This window comes from Pyrus communis, chromosome 15, assembly GCF_041283825.1.
Source record: "Pyrus communis isolate YQ-2024b chromosome 15, ASM4128382v1, whole genome shotgun sequence".
NCBI classification, from domain to species: Eukaryota; Viridiplantae; Streptophyta; class Magnoliopsida; order Rosales; family Rosaceae; genus Pyrus; species Pyrus communis.
Genome location: NC_142579.1, coordinates 27,109,272 through 27,132,888, shown reverse-complemented (window position 1 = coordinate 27,132,888; position 23,617 = coordinate 27,109,272). Strand labels below are relative to the sequence as shown.

The window sequence follows — 23,617 nt, the reverse complement described above, 5'->3', positions numbered from 1 at the left end:
ACGTGGGAGGGGAGGCAAGGAGATCCCCATTGCTTTCATGACTACCCAGAACACCCAAATTTGGTTTGTCTTCATTGCAATTTGACCAAAACAAGTAAAAAGTGATAATTGCAATTCAAGAACTATGTAAAATGAAAATAGAACTATATATGTAAAATTTAAGATATCAAATTTTTACCATAATTACAACATAAAAACTAATATCTATAATTTTATTTAAAGTTATTAACCCATTAATGGGTGCTGCACCGTATCAGAGTCCCAATATCCTTTTAATTTTATGGCTATAAGAGAGTCCCAATGATGATATAATTGTAAAACAACTAACATATAATAAAAGTTAATATATTTTTTATTGGAAAGAAAACTTAATTAAAAACCCACGAAGCGAAGAAACTGTCATTCAAGTTCCCAGTCACTTGCAGCTATATTTGGTTATCCCATCAATCTTCTCTTCACATCGTTCTTTATTTCTAGGATGCAAAAGATTATTCACTGATCTCTCTCTATAAATTTGGTATGAATTGAGTGGTCTTGTAGTTGCATTTGGCTCTTTTGCGATACTCTCACGATCTCTCAAGCTCTCAGCCCTCTCACTGTCTCTTTCTCTCAGTGAGTTTGATTTGGATTCTCTCTATCTCTCTCTCTCTCTCTCTCTCTCTCTCAGGTTGGAATCTCGGTTTCAGACTATATATATCTCGATTCTGGTATTTTTTGTGCCTCTTCAGTTTCCTAGGGTTTCTTTCTACGAATTTTCTTGGTGTTATTTCATCATTTTTCTGCAAATTCCAACCCTATCTATTCTCCAGAAGTTCTCTCGTTGTTTAGGGTTTTTTCGTTTTTTCTATGTTTTACTTCATCACTAATTGCTAATATTGTTGGAGGATTTTTTGTAATTGGAGCTATTCCAATCAGTACGCTGACTTTTTTTTTTTTTTTTTTGGTCATTTGTGATCACTGAAGATTTATAATGTGGTAAATATGGAAGAGAATGCTTTTTCTCATTATATTTCTCTACAAGATTACAAGGATATATATACATGATACAAGTGTGTAGATAGGACAAGGTAGCCGTCCTAGTGTGTAGGTAGGACAAGGTAGGACGGCTGTAGGACGGCTAGTGTGTAGGTAGGACAAGGTAGGACAGCTGTAGGACGGCTTGACGGCTGTAGGACGGCTTATTCTTCTTGTGAATGGTATATTCATCATAAGACAATCAGGTACAAGAGATAGCAATATATATGTGCTAGAAGGAAGAAAACAAGACTACCTATCCCTCCTTGATTTACGTCTAAAGCTAACAAAAAAGAACAAATAAGACACATCCCTTGAATTAAGGGAATTGACAAGACAAATAAGACAAATTGAGGAAAATGACAACAAGAGACACATCCCTTGAATTAAGGGAATTGACAACACTATCTATCACCCTAAAATCCTTTGTACGGTGAACATGCAACCTAACCTAACCCTAGTTGCCATTCTTTCTTCCAATACTCCCCCTCAAGCTGGATCAAAGGGATTAATTGATCCAAGCTTGAACAAAAGACGTTGAAAATCAGCAGAGGGTAATCCTTTTGTGAAAATATCCGCAAGTTGATCATGACTGCGCGTGTAGTGAGTGTCGATCACCTTGGACTGAACTTGATTTCTGACGTAGTGACAATCAACTTCAATATGTTTAGTTCGCTCATGGAATATAGGATTCGATGCAATGTGCATCGCGGCCTGATTATCACAGTGTAGGGACATGGGTTGTTGATGAGGAAAACCTAAAGTCAACAGAAGGCTTTTGAGCCAAATAAGTTCACAAGCAGTGGACGCTATAGCACGATACTCTGCCTCTGCACTAGAGCGTGCAACAACACTTTGTTTCTTGCTTTTCCAGGTAACTAGGTTGCCTCCCACAAACGTACAAAACCCAGTGGCAGACTTGCGATCGAGAGAATTGCCTGCCCAGTCAGCATCGGTATAGCCTGAGATCTGAGTGTGACTATTGTTGCGCATAAGAATTCCTCTACCAATGGAACCCTTAAGATAACGTAGCACACGATGAACAATCTTCAAATGATCCATGCTTGGAGAGTGCATAAACTGGCTAACAATGCTGACAGCATATGATATATCAGGACGTGTGATAGTTAGATAAATGAGTTTGCCAACCATTCTTTGATAGTAACTTAAATTGGGAACTGGATCACCGTGAGTTTTTAGCTTCAAGTTGCTATCCAAGGGGGTACGAGCAGGCTTGCAATCTGTCATTTTTGCTTCGTGAAGAAGATCCATGACATACTTGCGTTGGTTGAGGAAGAAACCCTTGTGAGAGTGTGCCATCTCGATGCCCAGAAAGTATTTGAGAGTGCCAAGATCCTTGATAGCAAACTTGTTGTTGAGATACTGTTTAAGAGCATTAATCTCTGACATATTATCACCTGTCACAATTAGATCATCAACATAAATGAGCACAACTAGTTTACCCACTAAGCTGGAACGAACAAATAGGGAAGAATCCGCAATACTTCGACAAAAACCAACCCTTTCCAGAACATGACTGAGCTTGGCATACCATGCACGTGGACTTTGCTTGAGACCATAAATGGATTTATGGAGTTTGCACACCATTTCTGGATTGTTTGATTGAGGATGACCCGGGGGTAGCTTCATGTAAACCTCTTCTTCAAGTTCACCATGCAGGAAAGCATTTTTAACATCCATTTGAAAGAGAGGCCATGCATTGTTAATTGCAACCGACAACAATACTCTAACAGTGTTCATTTTTGCCACCGGAGCAAATGTCTCTTTATAATCGACGCCATAGGTTTGTGTAAAACCTCGAGCAACCAAGCGAGCCTTATTCCTTTCGATTGTGCCATCTGAATGAAACTTAGTTTTGTACACCCAACGACTCCCCACTGCCTTCTTTCCTTTTGGAAGTTTCACTATAGTCCTTGTGTTATTTTCATGGAGGGCTTGAAGCTTCTCTGCCATAGCATTTCTCCACTCACTGTGAAGATTGGCTTCTTGAAAACTTTGAGGTTCTCGAGCTTCATTAATGGCACTTAGGAATGTAGCAAAAGAAGATGAGACTTTGCTATAATCAATAACATCAGTCACGGGATACCTGGCAGTGTAGGTCACATAATCATGCAACTTGGATGGAAGTTTCCTCTCTCGTGCAGGATTGCGACGAACTGTAGGAGATTGAACTACAGGTATTTGAACAACATCATGGTTGGAAGGATCACTGGAGGGTGCAGTGTGAATCTCCGATGAGGAAGGGTTTTCATCTTCAAGATGTTCCACCGAGTGAAGGTTAACATCATCCGGCACATGATCACTAGGAGTGCATGTTGCATCTTCTCTGTTTGGATATGGAAAAGGAAATAAGTCCATCAAATGCTCCCCCTGTCTAGAGTAATCCAGTGATTGTGAGAAGTAAGGAACATGTTCTTCAAATTTAACATCCCTTGAAACAACCATTTTTCTAGTTGTTGAATTATAGCACTTGTAACCTTTTTGGGTAGATGAATAACCTAGAAAGACACATTTGGCAGCCCTTGGGTCTAGCTTGTCACGATTTTGAGTTTGAATGTGAACAAAACATGTACACCCAAAGACTCTCAAATGGGAAAAGTTGATCTTTCTATTTTTCAAGACCTCATAAGGTGATTTAAAATTCAACACTTTACTAGGCAATCTATTGATGAGATATGCCGCAGTAAGGACTCCTTGAGACCAAAACTTCTTAGGCACATTCATGTGAAACATAAGAGCTCTAGTCTTCTCAAGTAGATCTCTATTCTTCCTCTCGGCCACCCCATTTTGTTGAGGTGTTCCAACACAGCTTGTTTGGTGTAATATACCATACGTGCTCAAGTAGTGTGACATGTTATGAGACATATATTATGTGCCGTTATCTGATCGTAAAATATGAATTTTTGAAGCAAATTGGGTGGCCACAAGTCTATGAAAATCTTGAAAAACTTCCATCACTTCACTTTTAAATTTCAAAAGATACAACCAAGTAATCCTTGTGAAATCATCCACAAAAGTTACAAAATATTTGTATCCATCAAAAGACTCTATAGTTGGTCCCCAAACATCGGAATGCACGATTTCAAAAGGGTTACTAGCCCTAGACAAAGAGGAAGTAAATGGTAATCTAGCAAACTTAGAAAAATGACAAACATCACAAGGACTTGTAACTTTGCACATATTTGGGAACAAGGTGGATAGAACTTTTTCAGAAGGATGTGCTAGACGTTGGTGCCAAAGTTGTTGTTCTTGAGCTAAGCTTGAAGTGACTTGAAAAACCTTGGGAACTTGAATATGCTTGGAAAGATAGTAGAGACCATTTAAGAAAAATCCTTCACCAATCGTCTTCTTGGTGACTACATCCTGAATGATCACATTTTTGGGAGAGAAAATGGCAAGACAATTTAATGAGTTTGTGATCTTGCTAACAGATAAAAGTTGAAAAGGGAATGAGGGAACATAAAGAGCCTCAGACTCGACATCACTTGAGATCAAATGTATTTTTCCTTTTCCCACAACCATAGCATTTTTTCCATTGGCAACTGACACTTGAGATGGAATAGAAAATTTTTCAAATTTATGCAAGTTAGTAGACTTGTTAGTCATATGATCAGTGGCTCCAGAATCTATAATCCAATAATCATGCACATTACCAATGTTGAGAGCAGTTAAGAAGGAGTGTAAGATACCTGGGATGTCCCTTTGTACCACGCCTTCATTTCCAGCCAGGAAACCAGCAAACTGTCCTAGTAGTGCAGTTTGATTGTTGTCACACTGATTTAGTGGTCCTTCACTATCTCCAAGACCTTGTTTCTTGTGAAGAAACATAGCAAACTCGTGGATCAGTGCAGCTGGATTAGTGGTGAACTTCAGTGCTCCATCAAAAGAAGTTATGGCAACATGATTTGCCTTGTAAGAAGGGTTGTACGAGCCTTTCGAGACACCTTTGTTATCCTTAGGAAACTTTGGTTTTAACTCTGGATGAAGAATCCAGCATCGGTCTCTTGAGTGCCCACCAGCATCACAATGGCTACATTTTAAGCCAGTTTTCTTTCCTTTGTAGCCTCTCTCCTCACCAAGTTTTTGGTTAGAAAAGTAAGCCCTAGCTTCTGGTATATTTGCCTTCATGTCCAAGGTCATGACTTTCCTTCGAACCTCTTCTCTTTGAATTGTGGCACACACACTTGAAAAATAAGGTAGGTCGGGATTCATGAGGATATGGCTTCGAAGATCTTCGAATTCAGGGCTCAGGCTTGCTAGGAGTTGGAATATTTTGTCTTCCTCGGCTCTTTTAGTTAGCACATCAGCGTCGATGGTGTGTGGTCGATACACATTCAGCTCGTTCCACATAGTGGTCAGCTTTCCAAGATGTTGCACAAATGGCTTCCCTTCTTGTTGCAAACCAGCAATGTCCTTCTTTAACTGAAACACTCTAGCCGCATTGTTCTGATTTCCATACATTTCCTTGAGATTTTTCCAAAGAGTCATGGAGGATTCAGCATAGCTAAAAATTTCTGCAATCTTACGATCCATGGAATTGAGTAGCCACGACATGACCAACTGGTCTTTGCATAGCCAAACATCATACTCCGGTGAGGTAGTCTCAGGCATTGGAATAGCACCATTAACATAACCAAGCTTTGATCGTCCTCCCAGAGCAAGAGAAACTGCTCTCTCCCATGGAAGATAGTTAAACTCATTTAGCAAGACAGAACTAAGACGTTGATTTGGGTTGATATCAATATCTGAGTGTGGTGATGGTGGAGTAGCATGAAAGCCGTCTCCTTCCAAATTTACTAAGCTTTCTTCAGCCATGATTGAAGGATAAAAAGCTCACAAATCTCTCAAGAGAACACCACAGAGACAGGCCGGTTAGGGTCACTGCTCTGATACCATATTGAATTTTGTGAATGGTATATTCATCATAAGACAATCAGGTACAAGAGATAGCAATATATATGTGCTAGAGGGAAGAAAACAAGACTACCTATCCCTCCTTGATTTACGTCTAAAGCTAACAAAAAAGAACAAATAAGACACATCCCTTGAATTAAGGGAATTGACAAGACAAATAAGACAAATTGAGGAAAATGACAACAAGAGACACATCCCTTGAATTAAGGGAATTGACAACACTATCTATCACCCTAAAATCGGCTTGACGGCTGTAGGACGGCTTATTCTTCCAATACTCCCCCTCAAGCTAGATCAAGGAGGTTAATTGATCCAAGCTTGGAGAGCAGACTTTGAAACTGAGGAGAAGCAAGAGACTTCGTGAAAATATCAGCAAGTTGATCTTGGCTTCGAGTGAATGTGGTTTGAATTACCTTGGACTGGACTTGTTCCTAAACGTAGTGACAGTCAACTTCAATGTGTTTGGTGCGTTCATGGAACACCGGATTGGAGGCAATATGCATAGCTGCTTGATTGTCACAGAAAAGAGACATAGGTGTGTTGATTGAGAACCCCAAGTCCGAGAAAAGGCCCTTGAGCCAAATGAGTTCACATGCAGTGGAAGCCATGGCTCTATACTCAGCTTCGGCACTTGAGCGAGCAATTACATTTTGTTTTTTGCTCTTCCATGTCACGAGGTTTCCTCCAACCAACGTGCAGTAGCCAGTAGTGGATTTTCTATCAATAGCATTCCCTGCCCAGTCAGCATCGGTGTAGGCAATGATTTGAGTATGACCATTGTTTTTCATGACGATTCCCCGACCAATGGAGCCTTTGAGGTATCTGAGAATTCTTTTAACAACATTTAAATGAGCTTCAGTGGGTGCATGCATGAATTGGCTTACAAGACTGACGGCGTAAGTTATATCCGGTCTGGTGATGGTGAGATATATAAGCTTACCCACCAATCGTTGGTAGTAACTGATATCACTGAGAGGTTCTCCTGTCAAGTCCAACTTCAATTTGCTATCAAGAGGAGTACGAGTTGGTTTGCAATCCATCATCTTCACTTCTTGAAGTAAGTCAATCACATATTTCCTTTGACTCTAAAAAAGTCCCTTGGGGGAAGTGGCCAGTTCAATCCCAAGGAAGTATTTTAAAACTCCTAAGTCTTTAATGGCAAATTGTTGATGAAGAGAATGTTTAAGAGTGTGAATCTCATCAATGTTATCACCTGTGATGATGATATCATCAACATAGATTAGTACAACTAATTTGCCAACTGATCCTATTCGAACAAATAGGGAGGAATCAACATGACTTCTCTTGAACCCAAAATTTTCAAGTACCGAGCTCAGTTTGGCATACCAGGCACGAGGAGATTGTTTCAAGCCATAGATTGACTTATGAAGCTTGCAAGCCATTCCTGAATTCTGTGCTTGTGGATGACCCGGGGGTAGTTGCATGTAGACTTCCTCTTCGAGTTCTCCATGTAAAAAAGCATTTTTTACATCCATTTGGTACAATGGCCATTCATGGTTCACTGCAACAGATAACAAAACCCTTATTGTGCTCATCTTAGCCACGGGAGCAAATGTCTCCTTATAGTCCACTCCAAAAGTTTGAGTAAAACCGCGAGCCACCAATCTTGCCTTGTGTCGTTCAATTGAGCCATCAGAATTAAACTTGATTTTATAGACCCATTGACTGCCTACCACCTTCTTGCCTTTGGGAAGTTGAACTACACTCCAGGTTTTATTTTCATTCAAGGCTTTGAGTTCTTCTTCCATGGCTAGCCTCCACACAACTTGACGATTGGCTTCTTGAAAGTTCCTTGGTTCACTTTCATAGGACAGTTTACTGAGGAAGACTGCATGAGAGTGAGAGACTTTGGAGTAATTTACAAACTTGTGAATAGGGTACCTGGCATGGTAAGTTTCATAGTCTTGCAGCCTTGATGGTGGATGTCGATCTCGAGTCGGATTCCTGCGGGGTTGAGCTGGGATCACAATAGGTTCAGCTCCACTCTCTTGTATAGATGTTGTGTTATGGTCATGGGGAACTACTTGTGCTTCTGAGGCTTCAGTGTCGTCTCCAATAAGCAGGTTGTCATTAAGAGTTGCATGAGAGTCCCGGTTGTGAGGTAGTGAATGGACACAGTCACTTGGTTCGACTGGATTTGGCAATGGGAAGAGATCTAGGAAATGCTCCCCCTGACGATTTTGATCTGATGATTTGTTGAAATATGGTTGGTTTTCATCAAACCGTACATCTCTTGAGACAAACATCTTCCTGGAGCACGGATTGTAGCATTTGTACCCTTTTTGGGTGGAGGAGTATCCCATGAAAACACACTTGACAGCTTTGGGATCAAGCTTGTCTCGGTGATGGGATTGAATATGAACATAACAGGTACATCCAAAGATTCTCAGATGGGAAAGATTACCTTTTTTGTTTTGCATAACCTCAGATGGTGATTTTGTATCCAGAACACGACTAGGCAGTCTGTTGATAAGATAGGTGGCTGCAAGAACTCCTTGAGACCAAAACCTCTTAGGCACATTCATTTGCAACATTAGCGCCCTGGTTTTTTCAAGTAGGTCCCGATTCTTCCTTTCGGCAATTCCATTTTGCTGAGGAGTACCTACATAACTTGTTTGATGTATAATTCCATGGGTGCTCAAATAGTTAGTCATATTTTTGGATGTATATTCAGTGCCATTATCAGACCTTAATATGTGGATTTGGGACGAAAAATGGTTCATGACAAGATTATGAAAGTCCTTGAAAGCATCCATAACTTCACTTTTGAATTTTAGGAGGTACAACCAAGTGGCTCTTGAGAAATCATCAACAAAGATAACGTAGTACCTATAACCATCAAAAGACTTTAGAGGTGCAGGTCCCCAAACATCGGAGTGCACCATCTCAAACAACTTGCTAGTCCTAGACATGGAAGAATTGAATGGGAGTCTAGTAGATTTTGACAAATGACAAATTTCACATACAAGGGAGGATTTGCATAAACTAGGGAACAACGTAGACAACACAGATTCTGAGGGATGTGCTAGGCGTTGATGCTACAACCGATGTTCTAGGTTTGAGCTGACTTGGAACCCCTTTGGAACATTGAGGTCCTCTGAAAAATAGTACAGCCCATTTAGGTAATGACCTTCACCAATCAGCTTCTTGGTGGCTAGATCCTGAAAAACAACATTGTGGGGGGAAAAAATTGCACGACAGTTTAGAGAGTTTGTAATCCTTCATACGGACAATAATTGAAAAGGAAAAGATGGAACATATAACGTTGTGGACTCAACAGTTTCTGAGATCAGTTTAACTTTCCCTCTACCTAGAACTGGCACACCTCTACCATTTGCTACAGAAACTAGTGATGGTTTAGTGTGGCTTTCAAAATCGTATAGCTTAGAATATTGATTTGTCATGTGATCTGTGGCACCTGAGTCTATAATCCAAAAATCATGAGAGTGACTAACATTTAGAGCAGTTGAAAGAGCACACATGATACCTGGAATGTCTCCTTGAGGTACATGACCAGATTCAGCTAAGAACCCTGCAAACTGTCCAAGAAGAGCAGTTTGACTTTCCCCAGTCGACGTTTCACCTGTGCTTCCTTTTCTGGTTTGAAGGTAGGTTGAGAACTCATTCAACAAGTCAGCCGGATTGGCTGTAAAGTTCATCGACCCACCGATGGATGTAGCAGCAGCAGCATGGTACTTGTTTGTATGTGGTCTGGCGTGTGAGCCCTTATGATCTCTTAAAGGCTTGTTCTCAAACCTTGGCTTCAACTCAGGGTGCAATATCCAGCATCGATCTATTAGATGTCCAACATTATTACAATGTAGACACTTCAGATCTGGCCTTTTTCCCTTGTATACTTTATCTCCAAATGACTTGTGATTTGTCACAAAAGCTCTAGCCTCAGACACACTAGGTTTTACGTCAACATTCATGACTTTTCTGCGTACTTCTTCTCGCTGGATAGTAGTGCAAACACTTGCAAATGATGGAAGTTCGGGATTCATTAGAATATGGCTTCTAAGATCTTCATATTCAGAACCCAAACTTGCAAGCAATTGAAAGATTTTGTCTTCCTCAGACCTTTTTAACAGTACGGTAGCATCGATAGTGTGTGGTCGATACATTTCTAGTTCGTTCCACATGTTTTTCATGCAACTGAGATGATGAACAAAGGATTTATCACCTTGTTGAAAACTTGCAAGATTCCTCTTAAGCTGGAACACTCGAGCAGCATTGTTTTGATTTCCATACATGTCCTTGACTGCCTTCCAAAGAACACTAGAGGATTCTGAAAAACTGAAAATTTCAGACAGCTTAGGATCCATGGAGTTGAGGAGCCACGACATGACCAGCTGGTCTTTGCACAGCCATGCTTCATACTCCGGCGATGCGACGTCAGGTGCTTCAATACTTCCATTGACGAATCCAAGTTTGGATCTTCCTCCAAGGGCAAGAGATATTGATCTGGACCATGGAAGATAGTTAAACTCATTTAACAACACAGAACACAAACGTTGGTTTGGGTTGACTTCAGCTTCTGGAAAACTAGGGCGAGGAGCTGTGAAGCTTTCAGCTTCTGAGTCAAAAAGATTATCTTTTGCCATTATCGAAAAGAATGTGCAGAAGAAGAGAAGGGACAACAATGGAGTCAGGCCGGTTAAGGTTCCGGCTCTGATACCATGTGGTAAATATGGAAGAGAATGCTTTTTCTCATTATATTTCTCTACAAGATTACAAGGGTATATATACATGATACAAGTGTGTAGATAGGACAAGGTAGCCGTCCTAGTGTGTAGGTAGGACAAGGTAGGACGGCTGTAGGGGACAAGGTAGCCGTCCTAGTGTGTAGGTAGGACAAGGTAGGACGGCTGTAGGACGGCTTGACGGCTGTAGGACGGCTAGTGTATAGGTAGGACAAGGTAGGACGGCTTGACGGCTGTAGGACGGCTTATTCTTCCAATATTTAATGTAATTGTTGTTTTGGGATTATAAAAGTATGTTGAGGAGGTGCGTTGATGTGCCATCAATGTCACAAGAACAACAAGGATTGGATAGTTCGCTGTAAAGAGTGTAAGAGGAAACGATTTTGTATTCCTTGAATACAGATCTGCTATATATTGCTTTAATATTTCTGATTATAACTTATTAACGATCGATGTTGGGTTAGTAGAATCCAGTAAATGATATTTGATTTGTTTTCAAAAGGAGAAAGGGGTTACGGTTTACATTCTTATCTGGTTGGTGATATAATAATGTGCATTTGGTCTTGAAAACTTCTTGAATGGAGTTAAGATTTTATATTTAACAATCTAATGAAAACTTATCACTTTGTCTCTCTTTGCTTGTCACTTTAATCTTTTGGTTATTTTGTCCAGTATTGGGTACTATGTGTATGCCTCAATGAGAAACCTGGCAATACTATCTTGTAGAGGCTTTAATCTGCATCTGCAGAGAGGCTAGGTTTTGTTAGTGAAGCTTCTATATGTATGAACTGAAACAACACTTGTTTAAATTTTGGCTAGTGTTTGTTAGTCGGCCTAGTGTGGTGTATTGCTTTTGTCTCCAATAATGAATTAATCAAGTTCACTTTTTTCACTTGATATGTGTAAAATAAGTAGGGGATTGACAATTTGACATAAATCGAACAGGACAAGATTGTAAAAATTGGGACATTGAAGTGTTTCCTTAAATGTTTGGCAGATTGAAGTTTGGAGATAGTTTGATGCTAGAAGATACTGACTTAAGTGCTATTACTCTAACTAAGAACATATTTATGGTAAATGGCCATTGCTTAATTACTGTAATGTAAGCCCCATGGAAAACTGTCATCTCTCCTCTCTCGCTCTCTCACACACACAGAGGAAAGCATGCACATTGATATTCATATGCTTGATACTAATGCATGAGGTCTCTTTGTGTCTTTCTTTCTAGATTTTCACTATTGTTTTTCATGTCACAAAACTCTTCTAGTAAGAAAGTTAATCTATGGCAGTTGGTTTGAAATAAAAATGGAGCCTTGAATTCTAGTGATCATTTATTTTTTACAGGCACCATGTACTCACTTGGACCATGAATGCTTGCACCTTTGTGTAATTGATTTTGTGGATTTAAATTTTTTTGTATATGATGTCCTTGAGTGATGAGTTTTGATTTCTAAGCTCGATATTTTTCCTTGTGTCTCATAGGTGGTTGGTGGTTCTAATTCATGATGGTTTATAACTCATATCAACTACTACATTTACAGGTACCTGCAAATTTGAAGTGTGATTGGCTTGCTGGAGATGTGTGTCTTCTTGAAGAAACGATTGCAGAGAAGATGAATATCATTGGAGGATCAAGGTTGGAACTAGGACTTGAGTTTTGTTTTGGAGTGTGAAACAAAGTCTATTCATGTTTTGGTACATAAATGTAAAGTATAACTCAGTGATTTTGTGTAAATGTGCAATTTTGTAAATAAATATCTTTATTATATATATATATATATTTATTTATTTATTTATTAAATAATTTTTTATTTTTTATATTTTGAAATTTTTATAATAACGGGCACTAGCCGTGATCAATTTGTAATCCACAATGGCCATAGCACGTGGTGTCAGTTATCAATCTACCAAGGGCATAATTTGTGGTTACACTGCATTTGACAACGGGCATAGCCTGTGGTAGAAACAAAGACTTTTCATCACATCTAGAATACTAATGGGCACGATGCTCGTGGTAGATTGCAATTTATCACGGGCATCCATCGTGGTAGATAAGCTTTTTTCTTTTAGTGGTACTTGAATGAACACTTATTATATGCTCATTTCCTATGTTTTCAATATGTTCTAATATTTTATAATGTATATGTCATTTTATTTTGCAATTAATGTATCACAATACAGGTATTTGTTTTTTTGTTTTTTTTAGTACGAGAAAAACTTGTGTGGGGCTTGGCTTGTCACTGGATTTCGTTGAGTGGCACTACAATCCACTCCAAACTCGCCACGTGGCAAGTCTTAAATATATTATTTTATCATTCTTTTATATTTAAAATTTTTATAATTATTTTTTTAACTAATTAATATATTATATATATTAATGTTATGTTTCCCTTCTTATTTCTTTCCCCCTATAATTTTTCTTCCCAAATCCACCCCACACCCCCCCTAACTTTGTTTTGCCGTAGATCTTAGGTTTCAGTACTCTCTCCCCTTTCTTTCTTTCCCAGTTTCGTTTCTTTCTTTCTTTAAGAAAAAAAAAAAAAAAAGAAGTTCTACACCCACTCCAATTTTATCATGGAAAGCAACTAAGAATCTGTAAGTTTCTTTTCTTTCTTTATACAATAGTTGCTTTGATCATGTGACATGAATAATCCACATATATATGTCACATCCCGGCCCGGGACGGGTCACTTCCCGGGCCCGCTCCACCACCGTAGCACGATATTGTCCGCTTTGGGCTTATCATTCCCTCACGGTTTTGTTTTGGGAACTCACGAGCAACTTCCCAGTGGGTCACCCATCATGGGATTGCTCTAGCTCCCCTTCTCGCTTAACTTCGGAGTTCCTACGGAACCCAAAGTCAGTGAGCTCCCAAAAGGCCTCGCGCTAGGTAGAGATGAGAATATACATTTAAGGATCACTCCCCTGGGCGATGTGGGATGTCACATATAGATGTATTAGGGTTATTTTCTTTTCAAGAAGATCAGAAAATCGGAATGGTGGTGCATTCAGACGCTGAAGCTTACAGATTCTTGGTTGCTTTTCATGATAGACTTGGAGTGGGTGCATAACTTTTTTTTTTATTTTTTTATTTTTTTAAGAAAGAAAGAAATGAAACTGGGAAAGAAAGAAAGGGGAGGGAGTCCTAAGACCTACGGCAAAACAAAGTGTTTTTGGGGGGGAGGGGGGTGATTTGGGAAGAAAAAAAATAGGGGGAAAGAAATAAAAAGGAAACATAACATTAATATATATAATATATTAATTAGTTAAAAAATAATTATAAAAATTTTAAATATAAAAGAATGATAAAAGAATATATTTAAGACTTGCCACGTGGCGAGTTTTAAGTGGATTGTAGTGTCATTCAGCGAAGTCTAGTGGCAAGCCAAGCCCCATACAAGTTCTTCTCCTTACTTACACAATATATAATAAATTTACTTAAATCTGCCTAATCCGCTTAGGCCCCCGCCTAAATCCCGCCTAGTTGCCTAGGTGCTAAGTTCCAATCCGCTGCCTGACTAGCGCCTAGCGTATTTTAGAATCTTGATCTTCGGATATGTTACATTAGTGTACTTCCACTGTACATAACTAGATGCTTTGTTTTTCTTTTCATGTATGTATTAAAGGTTCATCACTCTCAGTCCTATTTTAACTTCAGTTTTTAATTTATTTGTACAGTTACACATCACTTACTTGTTTTAATTTCGTCCCCTTTCATGTGTCTACGAACATACCTTGATTTCAGTGGCCACGTAGATATCTGAATTAGAGTGTGTTAATTTAGTATCATAGTTAATTTCATTTTGTACTCGAGTTTGAATTGCACTTCCTGCCATTTAAAAAATTTAGTGCAAAAAAAAAATCATTTCACTCCAAAAAACATATAAACCACTTGCAAAGTGATGAGATGAAATTTCGTGATCATAGTCAGCTAAACTTTAGAAACATGTTTTACTGAAGAAACTAAGATTTTTTTTTTTTTTTTTTTTTCCCAGTATGAACACAATTTGGTTGCTGTCACACTCACAATATTATAAAGGTGAGAAACCAATCACGTTTTATTGGAGGTGGACAAACCTCCAACATTGTTTGTATACCTGGACACACAGACCAATGCAGTTGTGCCGGTGGTGACCTGCCGACTTATGATTGTTCCATATCTACCATTGTAGCTATCCGGAAGCGGGGGTAATTCTGCTCACAACCCAAAATTTTTTATAGATGTTCATTACACACTTGATCATTTGTCACATGTTTTTTAATTTAATTTTGGTCAGTGTTTTTTAAAATTAAAAATGTAACTTTGATGTGAAAGTTAAATAAAATTGAGTGAAAGGATATATAATAAATAATTAAGCGTATACTAAACATACAACATAATTATGATGATAGGCAAAAATACCCTCTTCAGAATCAAATGCCCATTCTGTTTGTTCAAATAAGGTAGTAGTGTTCCGATTATGCTGCAAACAGACAAAAGGGATTTTTAGATTTTAGATTCTCAAAAAATCCCTTTTTTTTAATACTCGTATTCTCTTTTCATCCAGAACTAATGTAATTTCGTCTCATCATGCTATACTCGCACACACATTATAAACATGTGACAGCTTTGGACAAGGATTGTCTGCACTTTCACTTTCAATGCCCTCTCGTGCCCTTCTGTTTGTGTGATTACAGTTAAACTACGTTAACAATTTATATTATTATTCATTTTTGTTTTATTATCTTTATAAAAAAAAACAATATAAAATGTTGACGTGACTTAACCGTGACCACACAAAATAGGAGGGCAGCGGAAGGGACAAGGATTGTCTGCCCTCCCACTTCCGATGCCCTCCCGTGCTCTCCAGTTTTGTGTGGTCACGATTAAACGACGTCAATATTTTATATTGTTTTTTTTATAGAGATAATAAGACAAAAATGAATAGTAATATAAAATATTTATGTGATTTAACTGTGACCATATAAACAGGAGGGTAGAAGAAAACACCGAAAGTGAGAAGAAAAACAATCCTTATCCGGTAGTTTTTGAGTTTGATTTGGGAAGAGAGCTTGTAGCATGACACCTGTGTAATGATTCTATACACAAAGTCACCAACCTCGATAGGGTTCTCGCATAATTTAAGTTTCGTATAAAAGTGGAATCATCATGATGCCAATTAAAGATATAAAATATAAGTTAGAGCAAGATAATTTTTGTGAGGTTGGTAAGACCGTCTGTGTAGTGAGCGGCTTCATCGAAGATTGTGCTCTACCACTTATCTTTTGGAAGAGGATTTTTTCAGATTCTATCCATTAATTTTGTATGTTCATTATACATTGTACGATTAATTTTCGTTAAATATTATTTATATTTAATTTTAAATAAAAAATTTAAAATAATTTCTAACAATACAATATACGGTGAATGAACACAATTGATTGATTATTTGAATCCCTACAAATAGGATCCTATTCCTTATCTTATTTCCCTTACTTTCTTAACACTATTATTTCATATTAAAAAGACGGTGTTACTATTTACACTCTTTTTTTTACTCTTAACACATTTCTTTCAATTTTATGTTATTAAATCAAATGAATCAAAGATAATCAAATGATATCAATTAACAAGGGTATAAAAAGTGAAAATAAATGTGTACATATCAACACTCTAAAAATAACATAAAAAGTGAAAGCTCTCGCACACTTGCCGAATCCTATTCTTAGATACTATTTTTAGCTTTAGAATAATTAGGTTTTCCTCATTTACTTGTCCAAGCAACAACTTTTAATCTGAATTTCATATCAGAAGCTAGAGCTTTCGTGGACCTTTTAGTTTACAATTAAAACACTAAATACATTTTAATTAGTATGTAAATTCTATACTTAACCAGAAAAAACCTAAGTAGCCTCTTCATTTTTTTTTTCTAGTAAGTATGCAAATCCATTCATTCTAAAATGATTAGTTAAAGAGCTTTGAATGAGTATAGCAAGTTCATAACAGTTTGTTAAATGGTAGAATCGCATACCCATATATCCTTAATGATAACCCAATTTGTGCAGAAGGTTTGAAAAACTTTATAAATGGTTGGTGCGGGAAGCTTTTTTTCTCTTCGTTCGGGTTGAAATCCCAAGCAAGATTTTTATAGAGACTTACTGTTAGCATTCTATTCTCAATAATCTGTACGTATTCCTTCTTAATATATGAATATCCTACTTACACTAAAAAAAACTGAGGCTGTTTCTTAAAAATTTGGTTGTGATCAAATATCTGTGAGAGAGAGAGGGAGAGAGAGAGATTGAGTTATGACGTGTTATGTGTGCTTCATAAATTTAGCATGTGTTCAAACTTTAAACAACAATTAGTGCTGCTCTATGGTCGCAATAAAAAGGTTTTAGCTCGTCACTTTTTAAAGACTTTTTTCTTTTGGTCGAAAAAGTTTCATTGCAGCAACTTTTTTAAAAGACCTTCGATAACAAGATTTAACAGCCTTCAAGTCTTGTCAAGAAACTCACAAAGGTCCCAAACACTTTTTACTTCTCTCTCTCTCTCTCTGCTTTTACGTTTTGTGAATTTCCTGTCCAATCCATAATTAAGCTCCTAAGCCCAGCAAGACTGGGATTGGGCTGCGTAATCTTGACTCAACTTTGCTACATCAACAGTACCACTTCATCAAATTTTCTACACTTTAGAGGTTTTTTTTTTTTTTTTTTTTTTTGTTTTTTTGGAAACTTTCTACACTTTAGAGTTTGTTTGATGGTTTTTTTGGTGGTTATTGCTCCTTCTTTATACAACAGATATTGGTGGTGGAGGTTCGAATAAATAAGCTCGAGCGCAATGATAAAGCGTTTTACATTAAAAATTTGACTAGGGTACACATATGCATATGCATTTATTTAAAACATTCATCTCATTCATCATTCATCATTAGTTTGAATATCTAATTATTAGATGGTGAATTATATTAAATAAATTCATGTACAATATCCGAGTCCCTAAATTTGATCAAGGTTATTTAATCTGAATCTGGGCTTGTTGTGTTGAGATTTGATGATGTGAGTAAAAGTTTGTCCCACATCGGTGAGGGACATGTCTTGCTATGAGCTTATAAGATGAAATTAATTTTAGGGTTTCGATATATTTCTTTTTATATTCTTCTCTCATAGGAGGCAACATATATATACATACATACATATATACATACATATGTACGTACTCAATCCTTGTACTGCAAGGAATATTAAAGACATAAAAGGAGAGTTATACCCAAACTAGGAAACATAATTACATTCCTATTGTATTATTGATGACTCACGCCAACACTCCCCATCAAGTTGGTGCACAGATATCACATAGGCCCAACTTGTCAAGTGAGTCTTGAAACCTTATTGCAGAAACTGCATGAGTTAGAATATTTGCCAACTGTTCTTTTGGCTTCACGAACGAAATGTCAACCAACTTAGCATCCAACTTTTCTTTGATAAAATGTTTATCCACCGCAACATGTTTGGTCCTATCATGCTGCACTGCATTGTTAGCTATTTCTCATGCTGCTTGATTATCACAGTACAACATCATAGAACCTTTTGGTTTAAACCTTATCTCAGTGAGTAGAATCCAAAGCCATAAAAGCTCACAAATACCATGTGTCATTCCTTTGTACTCAGCCTCGCCCGAAGACCTTGCCACCACACTTTGCTTCTTACTTCTTTATGTCACAAGATTACCAGCTACAAATGTGAAGTATCCCGACGTAGACATTTCCAACCCAATCTGCATCTATATACCCTTTCACTTCCATATGCCCATGCTTTCTATACATCAACCCTTTTCCTGGAGCTCATTTTAAGTAATTCAGAATCCGCATTACTATTTCCATATGATCTTCACTAGGAACATGCATAAATTGACTAACCAAACTTACTACGTAAGCAATATCTGGCCTTTGTAAGTGACAAATAAATCAACCGCCCTACCAATCTTTGATACCTTTCCCTATTCACTAGGACTTGATCCTGATAAATTGCTATATGATGATTCTATACAATAGGTGTATCCACTGGTTTACACCATAACATACCAATTTCAGACAAAATATCCAATACATACTTTCTCTTAGATAAGTATATTCCTTCTTGAGACTTAGCCACTTCAATTCCCAAGAAGTATTTAAGTCCCCCAAGATCTTTCATCTCAAACTTAGAAGACAAATGCCCTTGCAGACGTTCGATTTCCATTGTATCATCACCTGTGACAATCATATCATCTACATATATAATAACCAGAGTTACCTTGCCATCCTTGCGTTTGATGAAGAATGTATGGTCTATGCTTCTCTGTCGATACCCATACTTCTTCATCGTTTGGGTAAACCGCCCAAACCATGCTATCGGTGACTGTTTAGGACCATACAGTGTCTTCTGAAGTCTACACACTTTCCCACTAGAGTTCGCAGCTCCATAACCTGGTGGAATATCCATGTACAACTCTTCCTCTAAATCACCATGTAGAAAAACATTTTTAACATCAAACTATCTCAGAGGCCAATCATGGTTCGTAGCAAGAGATAATAAAACTCTAATGGTATTCATATTTGCAACAGGAGCAAAAGTCTCTTGATAATCAACCCAAAGGTTTGGGTAAGACCTTTGGCCACTAGTCTTGCCTTGTGTCTATCAATTGTTCCATCTACCTTATGTTTAATAGTGAACACCTACTTGCACCTCACTGATTTCTTTCCTTTGGGAAGGGGGACCACACTCCATGTATTATTCTTTTGTAGTGCTTCCATTTCAACTTGCATTGCTTCTGTCCATTTCAAATCTTTCAAAACTTCCTCCACTATGGTGGGTATTTTGATGGTTTCCATTTGCTGAACAAATGCACAGTATTTCGATGAAAGTTGATTAATAGAGACATAGTTTGAAATGGAATACCGCACATTTCGAGAAAGTACTTACCTTGGGAATATCCGTTGGAGTATGAGGGAGTTTGTTATTGTCTTTTAACTCAATGGAACTATTACTTGAATTTGGGGCAGTTATCACCCTTGAAGGCCCACTCGGACCAACACCACAATTTCTATTTGGCCCACTTGGGTTTGTAGTTGCAGATGGGCAGACAACAGCAACAACGTCATAATTTGGGTTGCAGACAGCATCGTCAGCATGCGACCCATCATTATTCTTATTGGTTACAACATACGGCTTACTTGGGTAAGCATCACACGATCCTGACCCATTCCCTCTGCCATGGTTAACACGCCGATCAGGGCAGTCACAATTAGCTTCATCTGGGCCAGTTTGGTTAGTAACATCTGGGCCGATTTGGTCTAAAGGCCCATTTGAGCTATTTACAGAAATAATAGGCATAATATCGAACCAGCCATAATCTTCACCTGAGGTTGTCTCCTTTTGAGGAGTATGGCTAGGAGGAAAAAATAATTCTTCTTCAGAGAAGGTAACATCCATGGTGACGTACATATGTTAAGTGGATGGATGATAACATCTATAGCCTTTTTGTTGAGGATTAAAGCCAAAGAACACACATCGTACTACACATGGATCAAGCTTGCTTCTTTGATTTTTGTGAAGATGAACATATGCCACACAACCAAAAACCTGGAATTCGAGATAAATAGTGGAAGGGAGCAAAACATGATCAGCAAGCACGGCTAAAGGGGTTCTAAAAGAGAGAACACTAGATGACATTCGGTTCATGATATAAATAGCATAAGTGATTGCATTAGCCTAATATGTCTTGGGTGCACAACTACCAATAAGAAGCGCACGAGTAATCTTAAGGATCTGTCGATTTTTTCGTTCGGCAACTCTATTTGGTTATGGGGTCTGATGACACGTAGTTTCATGAAAAATGCCCTTTTCGGTAAAAAAACTAAGAAAGATCCTGATTAAGATACTCACCACCATTATCTATCCGAAGCACTTTAACAGAGAGTGAATATTGAGTATAGACCATGTGATAAAATGCTTTGAAGATGTCACCCACATCACTTTTATTTTTCATAAGGTACAACCAAGTCATCCTAATGCAATCATCAACAAATGTTATAAACCAACGCACACCATGTTGAGTACTAACCGCATATGGCCCCCACACATCAGAATGAATTAACTCAAACGTAATTGTTCTTTTATGCAAACTTGGAGAATAAGAAGCTCGATAACTTTTAGTTAATGTGCAAACATCACATTTTAATGAGGACTTTGGAATATTATTAAATAATGATGGAAGTAATTTTTGCAAATAACCAAAGGAGGCATGAACTAGCCGACGATGCCACAACTGAATAGACTTTAATTTTCCATTGTCAAGACCTTGAACTTGATGAACATGGCCCTGTGCAACATCATCAACATAATACAGCCCTATCCTCTTAGTACCACGCCGAATGATTTCCTGAGTTTGAATATCCTGAAGTAAACAGAAAGACGGAAACATTTGCACAACATTGTTTAATTGCTCGGTGACATGTCCCACTGATAACAAATGGCTTGAGAGTGTGGGAACAAGAAAGCAGTTATATAATGAGAGAGTATGAGTGAGTGCTATCAAGCCGTTCCTGTAACTGGGGCAACATCTCCATTAGCAATGACAATACTATCCCGGGGTGATGGTGTTGTAGAGTTAAATAAAGTACGATCATAAATCACATGATCAGTGGTTCCGAAATCAATGGTCCAACCTGCATCGAGATCAACAGATACTATTAAGGTTGTTCCTATGTTACCTGGATCGTCGGATTGCTATTGGGAAGAAATCAAATTTAAAAGAGATAGTTGTGGGCCAATATTGACTAGGTTCGGGTTTATTTTTTGATGGTCTTTTGCTGGTGAGCTCAGCAAGCTAGCGATTATTTTGCTGTTGAAGTCAGCGCCACTTATTGGCTGCCTAATTGGATTTTGGGCCCTATGGTCGCCCAGCCCAACATGTACTCGTTGGACAGATTGTTGGCACTGGTTACTTTTCACTAGAGCCAGCCCATATTTGGTTGACACAGGAGCAGCACCGATGGAAATGGCAACTTGATGGTTAGCCATTGGCACAACAAGGTTTATAGTTTGGTTATAAGTTGTTGTTTTTTTCTTTTTGCCGTGAGTCTCTTGTTTCGAGACCACAGTTATTTGATCGATGTTTTTTCTAGGTTGGGATTGCGTGAAAGGTTTCTTGCTTTGAAACCTTTAAAATTGAATTTCGGTTGTAGGTTGCTGACAACAACCAACAATGGAAGTCAATAGTGGGTGAACTTAGGATTTAGAGGAAGAGATAGAATGAAACCCGCTATGATGCCAAGATGAAACTAATTTTAGGGTTTCAATATATTTCTTTTTATATTCTTCTCTTATAGGAGGCAACATATATATATATACACACACACACACACATACTCAATCCTTGTACTAAAAGGAATATTAAAGACATAAAAGGTAAGTTATACCCAAACTCGGAAACACAATTACATTCCTATTGTATTATTGTTTTCTCACGCCAACATTATATGGTCTTGGGCTACTTCCCATATTGTCAATTGGTTTTATGGTGGAACCCAATTTCATCATGGTATCAGAGCATGTTGTCCCTTATGTGAAAGCCCAACGGCCACACGTGCTCATGCATCACCCAGTTGTTGTCCACGTGTAGGCTTGAAAATCGGCCACACGTGTGGGAGCGTGTTGAGATTTGATGATGTAAGGAAAAGTTTATCCCACATCGGTGAGGGACATGCCTTGCTATGAGCTTATATGGTCTTGGGCTACTCCCCATATTGCCATTTGGTTTTATGGTGGAACCTCAATTTCATCATGTTGGTTTAGTTTGGAAAGCAAGATAAGGGATGAATAAAATTTGAAATTACCCTAAATGTGAGGAACCCATTTTCCATTATTCCAATTTCCATCCATCAAGATTGCTCCTGTTTTGACATTTTGGCTCATCAACGAAGGGACCTAGACTCGTTGGCATTCTCCTTCCACTTCTCTATATGTGATGTGCAAACCACATTGGCTGTCCTACTATGTCATAATATAGGCCAAAAAAATTGGTGTTTAATTGAATACTATTTGCATGAGTTGTTAATGGTAGTAGGTGACACTTAGTACTATGGTCTAGTGGTATTCCTTTTTATTTTTATTTTGTAGAGTCAGATTAGGCGAGATTAGCTCTTCGCCCATTGCACCTAGAAACCCCTCGCCCGTCCCCTTTCTACTAGATTTTATTAATAATATGAAATACAAGTAGGTGGACTAGGCCAATACCTACTAAAAACAATTTTTTGAAGCCAAACCCTAACAAGATGTAGAAAACTACTTGAAATAAGAAAATCTAGTTACAAATAAAAGGTAAAACCCATCATAACAAAATCGAAAATTGAGGCGAAGAGAAAGATTATGATGATATGTGGCAATAGCACAAGGAGGACAATAGTCCCGCCAATAAACTCCATGATGGTCCACTCCAAAATTTGCCGAACAATCAGCCACCTGATTCCCTTCCTGAAAAATATGTGTAACTCGTATGCACATAGAAGAAAGCAACGTTCGACAATTCAACCAACATTCCCTCAAACACCAGGGAACACTATTATGAGAAGCATAAATGAAAAGAACAATTCAAGATGAATCACACTTAATTCAAAGGGAACGCCAACCCCTCTCCCGAGCTAAGTTTACCGCATGAATTACAACATGCAAGGTGGTTTCCATAAAACTTCAGTAACACGAGACGACTTGGTAAGACGATCAGACAAACCAATTGCGCAAAGAATACAAAGTTCTTTCACATAGTTTTTCATGTTTCCCTTGCTAAGCGAATCAATTTCAAGGAGCTGCCAATTAATTGAGCGAACAATAGCAGTAATGGATGGTCAAATATCGTCAAAACGAAGTTTATAAATGACATGAGTGAAAAATTAGTTATATGGGGAATCATGTAGTTAGCTCAC

At 38.1% G+C, this 23,617-nt stretch overlaps 1 long non-coding RNA gene across 1 annotated transcript; it reads left to right on the top strand.

Annotated features, from left to right (window-relative positions):
* The first annotated feature begins 380 nt into the window (after positions 1 to 380).
* On the top strand, positions 381 to 12,455 carry LOC148690807 (uncharacterized). Its single transcript, XR_015956389.1, has 2 exons — positions 381 to 612; positions 11,589 to 12,455. It is a non-coding gene; the product is annotated as an uncharacterized LOC148690807 (long non-coding RNA).
* The last annotated feature ends 11,162 nt before the right edge of the window (positions 12,456 to 23,617 follow it).